The sequence below is a fragment of the Arachis hypogaea genome, chromosome 16, assembly GCF_003086295.3.
Source record: "Arachis hypogaea cultivar Tifrunner chromosome 16, arahy.Tifrunner.gnm2.J5K5, whole genome shotgun sequence".
In the NCBI taxonomy this organism is placed as follows: domain Eukaryota; kingdom Viridiplantae; phylum Streptophyta; class Magnoliopsida; order Fabales; family Fabaceae; genus Arachis; species Arachis hypogaea.
In genome coordinates, this window is record NC_092051.1 from 78,734,469 (window position 1) to 78,747,697 (window position 13,229).

General features: G+C 38.8%; 1 non-coding gene across 1 annotated transcript; it reads right to left on the reverse strand.

Annotated features, from left to right (window-relative positions):
- Positions 1–3,588: 3,588 nt before the first annotated feature.
- Positions 3,589–3,695, reverse strand: LOC112761824 (small nucleolar RNA R71). The gene has a single exon (XR_003182199.1). It is a non-coding gene; the product is annotated as a small nucleolar RNA R71 (small nucleolar RNA).
- Positions 3,696–13,229: the final 9,534 nt, after the last annotated feature.

The following is a 13,229-nucleotide window of genomic DNA, read 5'->3' on the forward strand; positions in this document are numbered from 1 at the left end:
CAAGAAAAGTAAAGATAGCAACTCAATAAAGCAATAAATGACATGAAAATATAAATTGCATTAAATGTAAATTAAAATAACAAAAGTGTGCATAAACATAAAAGTGACAAAAATGAGAAATTAACAAGATAACATAAGGAAATTAGGACAATAGAACAAAGAAATGTAGAAGAAACTAGATGAAAACAAGAATTAAAACCAGAAATTACAAGAAAATTAAACTAAAAACCCTAATTCTAGAGAGAAGGAGGAGCTTCTCTCTCTAGAAAAACTAAGCAAAATCATATAAAAACCTAAACCTAAGTGCTCCCCCTTTCATACTTCTTCAATTTGGCTTGAAATAGCTTCGGAAATGAGCTGGATTGGGCTTTGGAAGCCCAAAAATCGCCCCCAGTGATTTGCACTTAATGACCTCACGTGCATGCAGTTGTGCGTACGCACGACCTACGGTGCGTATGCACGACCTACAGTGCGTACGCATAGTTGCGCAAAATTCACATCATGCATACGCAAGAAATTTGGTGCGTACGCATCTTTGCACGAAGTCACTGTTGTGCGTACGCACGCATCACTGTGTGTACGCATCTTTGCAGTAGCTTCCAAATTCCATTTTCTTCATGATTTCTCCCCTTATGGATGCTCTTTCTTCACTTCTTCAATCAAAACTTGCCTTGAAAACCTGAAATCACTTGACAAATACATCAAGGTACCAAATGGGATCAAAGTGAAAAAATTTAGTAATAAAAAAGCCTAAAGAGCACAAATTAGGAAGACATCATGAAACTATGCTATTTCAATGGATAAATGCAAGAAAAGTCAATGAAATCCACCTAATTAAAGCAAATAAATCCATGAAATGTGGATTCATCAGCGTTCAACGCCAAGGAGCCACCTTAGCTCGTGGAGATACTCAAGGCTCAGCCCAAACACTCACCAAGTGGCCTCCTGAAGTGGATTTTCACACTAAATGACTGTTTTACCCTTCTTATGTATTCCTTAGTTATTAGATTAGTATTTAAAGGAGAATATCACCCTTGTTTAAGGACCTTCGATCTCTTCTGGCATATTTCGAATTCCATTGTGTCTTTCTATTAGTATGAGTCACTAAACCTCCTAGGTTGAGGCTAGGAGCTCTGTTGAGTTTTCTGGATTAATAAAAGTACTACTGTTCTATTCTCAATTTGTGCTTTGATTCTATTCTAAGATGTATCTTCGTTCCTCATCCTTATGAATGCATTGAACCGGCACAAGGTTATCTCATTCTACATGGGTTCGGAGTGAGTCTTTTGTCGTACAATAATGAACCACTAGCTTGATCATACATCTCTTAGATGGCTAATCCACGACATCATTGGAGACTTCTCGAGACACCAGTTTAGCCGAAGCACGGGGAGATTAGAGTTTTTATGGTAAAGGCTAGAATCACAAGGCGCAACATTCCCTGATCCGGAAGATTTGACCTTGTCTGTGGCATTTTGAATAGGATCATCAAGGGGAATGAACCATAGGAGCTTCACCCTCAATCAGACTAGATCCGCACTAACCCTGGGGTTCAGCACTAGAGGAGAATCACCAACCTCTCAAGAAAGGCGTTGATCACACACAGCCTGCCATAGAAGAAATCATTCATAGTTGTAGTAGACAGTAAGACCGAATTGATCCAGAAGAGCAAAGCGTCTCCGAATCCTTAACCATATTGTTATCACTAGTTTCACTCAATTTAAGTAATTTCATTCTTATTTTACTTTTATGCACTTTAAACAAACAAACAACTTTTCTATTCGCCTGACTAAGATCTACAAGATAACCATAGCTTAATTCAAATCGCAATCCTCATGGGATCGACCCTGTCTCACTCAGGTATTACTTGGATGACCCAGTGCACTTGCTGGTTTAGTTGTGCGAAGCGTAATTCCATCCACCGAGTTTTTAGCGCCGTTGCCGGGGATTGTTCGAGTTTGAACAAACTAACGAATTATTTTCTTGCTTAGATTAGGTATTGTTTTTAATTTTGTTTGAGTCTTTTATTCTTGTTCTTGTTGAATTTTTGAAATTTCTTGTCTTTCTTTCCCAAAATTTTCAAAATTAGTGTCTTTTGTTTGTATCTTGTGTCAATCTTTAAGTTTGGTATCTTCTTGTGTCTTTTCTTTTAAAAGTTTTCGAAATTTGTATCTTTGGTTTTCAAAATTTTTAAGTTTGGTGTCCTTTGAATGTTCTTGTTTTCTTTTAATTCTTAGAGTTTTGTTCTTGGTATTCTTCTTGATCTTCAAAGTGTTCTTGTTTTTATTTTTGTTTTGATCTTAAAATTTTTAAGTTTGGTGTCTCTTTGTGTTTTTCTCTTTGAATTTTCAAAAACTAAGTGTCTTAGATCTAAAAATTTTAAGTTTGGTGTCTTTTGGTTGTTTTTCTCTTCATTAATTCAAAAAAATCAAAAAAAATATCTTTTCTATCTTTTTACCTTAATTTTTGAAATTTTCAAAAAATTTTCAAATTTTAATTTCAAAATCATTATCTTATCTTATCTTGAGTTTTAAATTTCAAAATAAAATCTTTTCAAAAATTAAATTTCAAATCTTATCTCTTTCAAATCTTTTCAAATCTCTTTTCAATTTCTATCTTATTCTTTTCAAATTTCAAATTTTGAATTCACATCTTTTGTAATCTTTTATCTTATCTTGTTTTAAAATCTTTTTTAATTAGTTACTTGTTTACTCTTTCTTCTTTTTCAAAATTTCCTAACTACTTCTTCTCTTTCTAATTTTCGAAAATATCTTCTCTATTTCTCTTTCTTCTTTTTCGAAAATCATCATCTAATTTCAAATCTTTTTAAGTTCATTAACCTTTATTTTCGTATTCAATAAATAATTAAAATAAAGACAAAAATATTTTAATTATAGTTTCACTTCTAATTTTCGAATTCTTCTCCTTCTCTAGCCGAATTCTTTCTTCATCTTCTCTATCATCATTCTTCTCTTCTTTCTTCTTCACATCTCACAGGGAGTCCTCTGTTCTTGAACATAGAGCTCCTATTCTTCTCCTTTCTTGTTTTTGTTTTCTTGTTTATGACCAGAAACAGAGACAAAGGACCTCTCTTTGATCCTAAGGAGTCGCCTACAATAAGTTAGAGCACAACACTCTGTAGGGAACCTCACAGAATTCTTCAAACAAGAAACAAGAAATACAGACATGATAGATAATGCTAATGGTGGAGGAGAAGCAAGAAAGGTTCTTGGAGCCTATACTGCACCCAATTCTGATTTCTATGGGCGTAGCATATCCATCCGTACTATCAATGCCACCAACTTTGAGCTGAAACCTCAACTGGTCACCTTAGTTCAACAGAACTGCCAATTCTATAGACTTCCGCAGGATGATCCAAATGAATTCTTTTCTGACTTCTTCCAGATATGTGACACAGTCAAGACCAATGGAGTGAGTCCTAAGGTCTATAAACTTATGCTCTTTCCTTTTGCTATAAGAGACAGAGCTAGAGTGTGGTTAGATTCTCAACCTAAAGAGAGTCTTGACACATGCGAGAAGGTTATCAATGTATTCTTGACCAAGTTCTTTCCACCCCAAAAGTTGAGCAGAATTAGGGTGGAAGTTCAAACCTTTAGACAAAAAGAGGGTGAATCCCTCTATGAAGCCTGGTAGAGGTACAAGCAACTTATCAGAAGATGTCCTCCTAACATGATCTCAGACTAGACCACACTAGACATCATCTATGATGGCCTTTCTGAGATATCCAAGATGTCACTGGATAACTCTGCTGGTGGATCACTCCACTTGAAGAAAACGGCTGAAGAGGTAAGAGAACTCATTGACATGGTTGTAAACAACCAGTTCATGTACACTTCTAAGAGAAATCCTGTGAGTAATAGGGTACTTCAGAATAAAGGAGTACTTGAAATTAATACTCTGAATGCCATACTGGGTCAGAATAAGATCTTGACCCAATAGGTCAACATGATCTCCCAGCATGTGACTGGATTGCAAGCTACAACTCGCAGCACTCAAGAAGCTTCCTCTGAAGGAGAAGCTTATGAACCTGAACAACCCATGACACAGGAGGTGAATTATATGGGAGAACCCTTTGGAAACACCTACAACCCATCATGGAAGAACCATCCTAACCTTTCATGGAAGGATTAGCAAAAGCCTCAACAAGGCTTCAATAATAATCAATGTGGAAGAAACCATAACAGGTTTGGTAACAGACCACCATTCCCACCTTCTCAGCAACAATCAGAGACTTCTAGGCAGAGCATCTCTGACTTAGCCACCATAGTCTCTGAACTTTCAAAGACCACTCATAGTTTCATAACTGAAACTAGGTCCTCCATTAGAAGTTTGGAGGTAAAAGTTGGTCAACTGAGCAAGAAAATCCCTGAGATTCGTCTCAACACTCTTCCAAGTAACACTGAAGTTAATCTAAGAGAAGATTGTAAGGCCATCACTGTAGAAGTTAAGGCCAAAACTGAGGAGGAAGGGCAGGCATTGAACGCCAGTAAGGAAGCCCTTATTGGGCATTCAACGCCTAAGAATATGCCACTCTTGGCGTTGAACGCCAGTGAGGTACACACCATTGGGCGTTCAACGCCCAAACTTACACCACCACTGGTGTTAAACGCCAGGAAGGAGGTCCCTCTTGGGCATTCAACGCCCAACTAAGCACTATTACTGGCGTTGAACGCCAGTAAGGAAGACCTTACTGGGCGTTCAACGCCCAAAACACCACAGGAGCTGGCGTTGAACACCAATAAAGGGATCCATACTGGGAGTTCAACGCCCATTGAGGATGTCCCTACCCAAGAACTCAAGGGATCCAAGGGTCATGTAGAGACCATAGAGGTTCCACTAAATGCACTTATGCAATTCATGGGTTCTGATGAACACTCATCCTCTGATAACGATGAAGACATTAGGGAAGAGCAAATTGCTCGACACCTAGGAGCTTTGATGAAGCTAAATGACAAGCTATTCAGAACTGAGACCCTAGAGAAAGAACCTCCAGTGCTGACCAAGGAGCTAAATGCCTTGGCTCAGCAGAGGCAACCTCAAAAGCTTCTGGATCCCAGACGCTTTTTGATTCCTTGTACCATTGGCACCATTACTTTTGAAAAAGCCTTATGTGACCTAGGTTCAAGCATTAACCTCATGCCCCTCTCTGTAATGGAGAAGTTGGGAATCTTTTTGGTACAACCTGCAAACATCTCATTAGAGATGGCAGACAAGTCAATAAAGAAAGCATATGGCTTAGTAGAGGATGTCTTGGTGAAGGTTGAAAACCACTACATCCCTGCAAACTATATCAATTTGGATACTGGGGAAGATGAGGATGACTCTGTTATCCTTGGCAAACCTTTCCTAGCCATCGCCAATGCTATCATTGATGTGGCAAGGGGAGAGCTGTATCTACAGTTTTGGGAAGACCGCATCCTATTCAAGATGCCTCACCCCAACTCTCCCTCTGAGAAAAGAGAGATAACTGTGCAATACTTAGTGTTCCAACCCTCTCTTTTAGTGCAAAGCATTACTAAGCCCCCAAACACCAATTCTAAGTTTGGTGTTGGGCAGGCATCAACAGGCACTAAGAACAAAGGTACTAAGAAGAAAGTACCTAAAGGCTGGAGGGACAAGAAAGTCCCACAGAAGGCCTCTCACCTGGTATGAGAGTTGTCTTCACCAAGAAACCAATCATACCACATGCAGTGAGTCATATCCTGTCTTCAGAGCATGTGGAGCTCATTCATGCAAAGACAGGAAGAAAGTTCACTATAAAGGGCAAAATTCTGAGAGTGATCTTAAAGAAGTGTTTGTTAGGAGGCAACCTTGTGCACAAATTGTGAATCACACTTTTCACAACTCGTACCACTAACCAGCAAGTGCACTGGGTCGTCCAAGTAATACCTTACGTGAGTAAGGGTCGAATCCCACGGAGATTGTTGGTTTGAAGCAATCTATGGTTATCTTGTAAATCTTAGTCAGGAAGTCAATTATGTTTATCAGTTGAATTTCAAATAAACAAGAGAGCATGGATTAAAGGTTACTTGTTATGCAGTAATGGAGAATATGTTGGAGTTTTGGAGATGCTTTGTCTTCTGAATCTCTGCTTTCTTCTGTCTTCTAATTCACGCACGCACGTCCTTCTATGGCAAGCTGTGTGTTGGTGGATCACCATTGTCAATGGCTACCTTCCATCCTTCCAGTGAAAACTACGCTCACGAACTCTGTCACAGCACGGCTAATCACCGGTTGGTTCTCGATCCGGTTGGAATAGGATTTACTATCCTTTTGCGACTGTCACTAACGCCCAGCCTTCAGGAGTTTGAAGCTCGTCACAGTCATTCAATCCTTGAATCCTACTCGAAATACCACAGACAAGGTTTAGACTTTCCGGATTCTTATGAATGCCGCCATCAGTTCTAGCTTATACCACGAAGATTCTGATTAAGAGATCTAAGAGATACTCATTCAATCGGATATAGAACGGAGGTGGTTGTCAGGCACACGTTCATGGTTTGAGGAAGGTGATGAATGTCCCGGATCATCACCTTCATCATAGTTAAGCGTGAATGAACATCTTAGATAGGAACAAGTGTGTTTGAATGGAAAACAGAAATACTTGCATTAATTCATCAAGACACAGCAGAGCTCCTCACCCCCAACAATGGGGTTTAGAGACTCATGCCATCAGAGAATACAAAGTTTAGATCTATAATGTCATGAGATCCGAAATAAGTCTTCTAAAAGTTGTTTAAATACTAAACTAGTAGCCTAGGTTTACAAAAATTGAGTAGACTATGATGGATGATGCAGAGATCCACTTCTGGGGCCCACTTGGTGTGTTCTGGGGCTGAGATTTAAGTGAGTCACGTGCAGAGGCCATTTGTGGAGTTGAACGCCAGTTTTTGTGCCAGTTTGGGCGTTCAACTCTAGCTTTTGATCCTTTTCTGGCGCTGGACGCCAGAATTGGGCAGAGAACTGGCGTTGAACGCCAGTTTACGTCGTCTATCCTTGTGCAAAGTATAGACTATTATATATTGCTGGAAAGCCCTGGATGTCGACTTTCCAACGCAATTGGAAGCATGCCATTTCAAGTTCTGTAGCTCCAGAAAATCTACTTTGAGTGCAGGGAGGTCAGAATCCAACAGCACCAGCAGTCCTTTTTCAGCCTGAATCAGATTTTTGCTCAGCTCCCTCAATTTCAGCCAGAAAAATACCTGAAATTACATAAAAACACACAACTCATAGTAAAGTCCAGAAATATGAATTATTCCTAAAAACTAATGAAAATAGACTAAAAAATAACTAAAACATACTCAAAACTATATGAAATTAACCTCAAAAAGCGTATAAAATATCCGCTCATCACAACACCAAACTTAAACTGTTTCTTGTCCTCAAGCAACTAGACAAATAAAATAGAAGACTAATAGGTTGAGAAGCAATAATATCTCAGAGTTTTTGATTGAAGCTCAGATTCTAATTAGATGAGCGGGACTAGTAGCTTTTTGCTTCTGAATAGTTTTGGCATCTCACTTTATCCACTGAAGCTCAGAGTGATTGGCATCTATAGGAACTTAGAATTTAGATAGTGTTATTGATTTTCTTAGTTCAGTGTGATGATTCTTGAACACAGCTTTTTTATGAGTCTTGGCCGTGGCTCTAAGCACTTTGTTTTCCAGTATTACCACCGGATACATAAATGCCACAAACACATAATTGGGTGAACCTTTTTCAGATTGTGACTCAGCTTTGCTAAAGTCCCCAATTAGAGGTGTCCAGAGTTCTTAAGCACACTCTTCTTTTAGCTTTTGGATCTTGACTTTAACCGCTCAGTCTCAAGTTTTCACTTGACACCTTCACGCCACAAGCACATGGTTAGGGACAGCTTGGTTTAGCCGCTTAGACCAGGATTTTATTCCTTTAGGCCCTCCTATCCACTGATGCTCAAAGCCTTGGGATCCCTTTTATTTTCCCTTGCCTTTTGGTTTTAAGGGTTATTGGCTTTTTCTGCTTGCTTTTTCTTTTTCTTTCTCTCTTTTTTTTTTCTGCAAGCTTTGTTCTTTGCTGCTTTTTCTTGCTTCAAGAATCATTTTTATGATTTTTCAGATTTATCAATAACATGTCTCATGTTCATCATTCTTTCAAGAGCCAACATATTTAACAGTCTTAAACAACAAATTCAAAAGACATATGCACTGTTCAAGCATTCATTCAGAAGACAGAAAGCATTGCCACCACATTTAACTAATTAGAATTTCTCTTATTAAAACTCGAAATTTTATTGCCTCTTATTCAAAAGATCTCCTACTTTATTCATGTTTGCTGATGATGAGAAAAATAAACTATATCTTAATTGGAGATAAAATCAAAATAGATACTAATTACTACTATATGACTTCTAAGGTAAACTTCTATAAGGACACTGTCACAGAGTTAAGGCAGAAATTGGAAATTAACAACCTTTATTCTGGGGGAACGGGGGTTCCTCTGATCCTTGGGGTGCTTGGTCCTACAAGAGAAGGCTTTTGGTGCTTTAATTCCCTTAAGTCACGCCCTTGCTCCTCTTGTTCTTTAAACATATAGGTCAGCATTTGACTGTGTTCCTTCTGTTCTTTTATTATTTGCTCCATAGCTTCCCGTATCTTGGTAACGCACGTCTCAAGATACTCCCAGTATTCAGATTGAGGGATCTCTGGGAGGAATTCCTGTGCTCTCTTCTTGATGGGATCCTCTTGTGCTTGTTGTTTTTCCATTGATGCTTTGGTGATTGGCTTTTCAATTAGGATATACTCAGTTATTCCCATCCTTACTCCAGCGTCCTTGCAGAGCATAGAAATCACGCTTGGATAAGCCAACGTGGCCTTTTTAGAATTTTTGTTAGCAATTTTGTAGAGTTCAGTTGAAATCAGCTGATGAACCTCCACTTCCTTCCCCATCATGATGCAATGGATCATCACTGCTCTTTTAACTGTGACTTCAGAACGGTTGCTAGTGGGCAACAGAGAACGCCCAATGAAGTCCAGCCATCCTCTGGCGACTGGTTTGAGATCCTCTCTCTTGAGTTGATTTGGGACACCCTTTGTGTTGGTGGTCCACCTGGCTCCAGGGATACATATGTCCTCTAGAATCTTATCCAGGTCAATGTCTGCTCTCATCATCCTCCTGTTGAAGGAGTCTGGATCATCCTTTAGCTGAGGTTGCTTTAAGATCTCCCTGATCTTTTCAGGGGTGGTATGAACAATCTTTCCTCTGACCATGGTCCGAAATTCATAGAATGCAGTTCCAGATAGTTTTTGCTTGTCAGTTTGCCACATATTAGCATAGAACTCCTGGACCGTGTTCCTTCCCACTTTCGTTTCAGGATTAGCTAGGACTTCCCAGTTCCTGATTCGAATTTGCTCCTGGATCTCCGGATATTCATCTTCTTTCAGATCGAATCTAACTTCCGGGATCACTGATCTCAGACCCATTACTTTAAGATAATGGTCTGAATGTTCTTTAGATAAGAACTTCCCTTGATTCCAAAGTGGTTTTGGAACGCTCTCTTTCTTGCCTCTTGGATTGGGTTGTTTTCCTTTAGGAGCCATGATCTTAGTGATCTCGGATAAACACACCAAACTTAGAGGTTTGCTTGTCCTCATGCAAAAGAAAAGAAAGGAGAGGGATAGAAGGAGAGCTAGGTGCAATTGTTGATGGAGGAGGAGGGAGGCCGAACCCCAATTTAAAGGGATAGGGGGGTGGGTTTTCGAAAAATTGGAAAAGATAAGATAAGAAGATTGAGTTGAAAAAGATAAGATAGAAGATATAGTTTAATTTTGAAGAGATATGATAGATTTTTGAAAAAGATAAATATGAATTTTGAAAAAGATAATATGGAGATTTGAAAAAGATATAGATTAGTTGAAAAGATTTTAGAGTGAAAACGATAGATTTGTTTTCAAAAAATATTTGAAAAGAGTTGGATTGAATTTGGAAGGATGGATTTTTAGAAATTAAGGATTTTAGAAATTAGGGTTCTTGACATGTTCATGTAAAAATCATGCATTGAAGCATAAAATTTGAAATTAAAATGGAAATACGTGTGGAAAAAATGAATTTGGCTCCTCCCTGCCTTCCTGGCGCTTGAACGCCTAAACACTGCCTGTTTTGGGCGTTCAGCGCCCAATTGCTGCTCTCCTGGGCGTTCAACACCCAGCTGCTGCCATTACTGGCGTTCAACGCCCAGTGGGTGCCCCTTTCTGGCGTTGAACGCCCAGCTGCTACCATCACTGGCGTTCAGCGCCCAGTGGATGCCCATTTTGGGCGTTGAACGCCCAAAATGCACTTTTACTGGTGTTTTCTTGCCAGTGAGATCTTTTTCTCTGTTGTGTGTGCCGAGGTCTTCTGTAAATGATTATTTACCTTGTTATCAATGAACTCTATATAAACAAATAAAAATAAAAATAGAAATAGGGCAAAATGCTTAGAGGATTGTTGCCCCATGGCTGGGTTGCCTCCTAGCAAGCGCTTCTTTATTGTCTTTAGCTGGACCTTGCTGAGCTTTTAATCTAGCTTCAGCCTTGAGCATTCTTGCTCAATGTTGCCTTCAAGATAATGCTTGATTCTTTGTCCATTGACAATGAACTTCTTATCAGAATCAATATCTTGAAGCTCCACATAACCATATGGTGACACACTTGTAATCACGTATGGTCCCCTCCACCGGGATTTCAGTTTCCCGGGGAATAGTGATGAGCGGATATTTTATACGCTTTTTGGGGATAATTTCATATAGTTTTGAGTATGTTTTAGTTAGTTTTTAGTCTATTTTTATTAGTTTTTAGGAAAAATTCATATTTCTGGACTTTACTATGAGTCGTGTGTTTTTCTGTAATTTCAGGTATTTTTCTGGCTGAAATTGAAGGAGCTGAGCAAAAATCTGATTCAGGCTGAAAAAGGACTGCTGATGCTGTTGGATTCTGACCTCTCTGAACTCAAAGTGGATTTTCTGGAGCTACAGGACTCGAAATGGCATGCTTCCAATTGCGTTGGAAAGTAGACATCCAGGGCTTTCCAGCAATATATAATAGTCCGTACTTTGCACAAGGATAGATGACGTAAACTGGCGTTCAACGCCAGTTCTCTGCCCAATTCTGGCGTCCAGCGCCAGAAAAGGATCAAAAGCTGGAGTTGAACACCGAAACTGGCATAAAAACTGGCGTTCAACTCCACAAATGGCCTCTGCACGTGAATTGTTTAAGTCTCAGCCCAGCACACACCAAGTGGGCCCCCAGAAGTGGATCTCTGCATCATCCATCATAGTCTACTCATATTTTGTAACCCTAGGCTACTAGTTTAGTATTTAAACAACTTTTAGAGACTTATTTTGTATCTCATGACATTTTAGATCTAAACTTTGTATTCTTTGATGGCATGAGTCTCTAATCCCCATTGTTGGGGGTGAGGAGCTCTGCTGTGTCTTGATGAATTAATGCAAGTATTTCTGTTTTCCATTCAAATACGCTTGCTCCTATCTAAGATGTTCATTCGCGCTTAACTGTGATGAAGGTGATGATCTGTGACATTCATCACCTTCCTCAAACCATGAACATGTGCCTGACAACCACCTCCGTTCTATATCCGATTGAATGAGTATCTCTGAGATCTCTTAATCAGAATCTCCGTGGTATAAGCTAGAACTGATGGCGGCATTCATGAGAGTCCGGAAAGTCTAAACCTTGTCTGTGGTATTCCGAGTAGGATTCAAGAATTGAACGACTGTGACGATCTTCAAACTCCTGAAGGCTGGGCGTTGGTGACAGACGCAAAAGGATAGTAAATCCTATTCCAACCGGATCGAAAACCAACCGGTGATTAGCCGTGCTGTGACAGAGCGCGTGAGCATAGTTTTCACTGGAAGGATGGAAGGTAGCCATTGACAACGGTGATCCGCCAACACACAGCTTGCCGTAGGAGGACATGCGTGCGTGAATCAGAAGACAGAGGAAAGCAGAGATTCAGAAGACAAAGCATCTCCAAAACTCCAACATATTCTCCATTACTGCACAACAAGTAACCTTTTATTTATGCTCTCTTGGTTATTCGCAATTCGACTGATAAACATAATTGACTTCCTGACTAAGATTTACAAGATAACCATAGATTGCTTCAAACCAACAATCTCCGTGGGATTCGACCCTTACTCACTTAAGGTATTACTTGGACGACCCAGTGCACTTGCTGGTTAGTGGTACGCGTTGTGAAAAGTGTGATTCACAATTCGTGCACCAAGTTTTTGGCGCCGTTGCCGGGGATTGTTCGTGTTTGAACAACTGACGGACTATTTTGTTGCTTAGATTAGGAAAATTTTTCTTTTTGGTTTAGAGTCTCTTATTATTGTTCTTGGTTAAAAATATCCTTCTTTAAAACAAGTGTTACATTTACTGCCCAATTGGCTAGAGTGTTAGTCTAACCCCGTGGCAGTTTGGTACACTCTTTTTAAAACCTTTTTCATAAATAATATTTTCTCTATTAAAATTTGTGCCAAACTCTAAGTTTGGTGTTTTCTTGTTGATTTCCCTTTGATTTTCGAAAATTTTGGTTTGGTTTTCTAAAAATTTTAAGTTTGGTGTTCTTTCTTCGTGTTCTTGAATTTTCTTTGTGACTTGATCTTAAAATTTTTAAGTTTGGTATTCCTTGGTGTTTTCCCCTCCAAAATTTTCGAAAATAGGGAGCATTAGATCTAAAAATTTTAAATCTTGTGCTATTTTATTGTTTTTCTTTTTCCTCTTAAAAATCAAAAATATCTTTTCTCTCTAAAAAAAAAAAAAAAAAAAACAAATTTTCGAAATATATTTATAAAATTTAGAATTTTATTTCAAAATTTAAAACTTTTTTTTCAAAATCATCATATCTTTTTCAAAACTTCCTAACCACTTTCTCTCTCCTCAGTTTTTTCGAAAATCTTCACTCAATTTTTATTTATTCTATTTTAATTTATTTCATTTTCGAAATAAATATATAAATAAATAAATAAAAATATTTTTTTCTATTTTACATCATCTCCCTTTTTCCATCATGGATCTAAGTGGAAATGAACAGTCCAGGAGGACTCTGGGGTCATATTCAAACCCCTCTACTGCTTCATATGGGAGTAGTATCTACATACCCTCCATTGGAGTCAGTAGCTTTGAGTTGAATCCTCAGCTCATTATCATGGTGCAGCAAAGCTGCCAGTATTC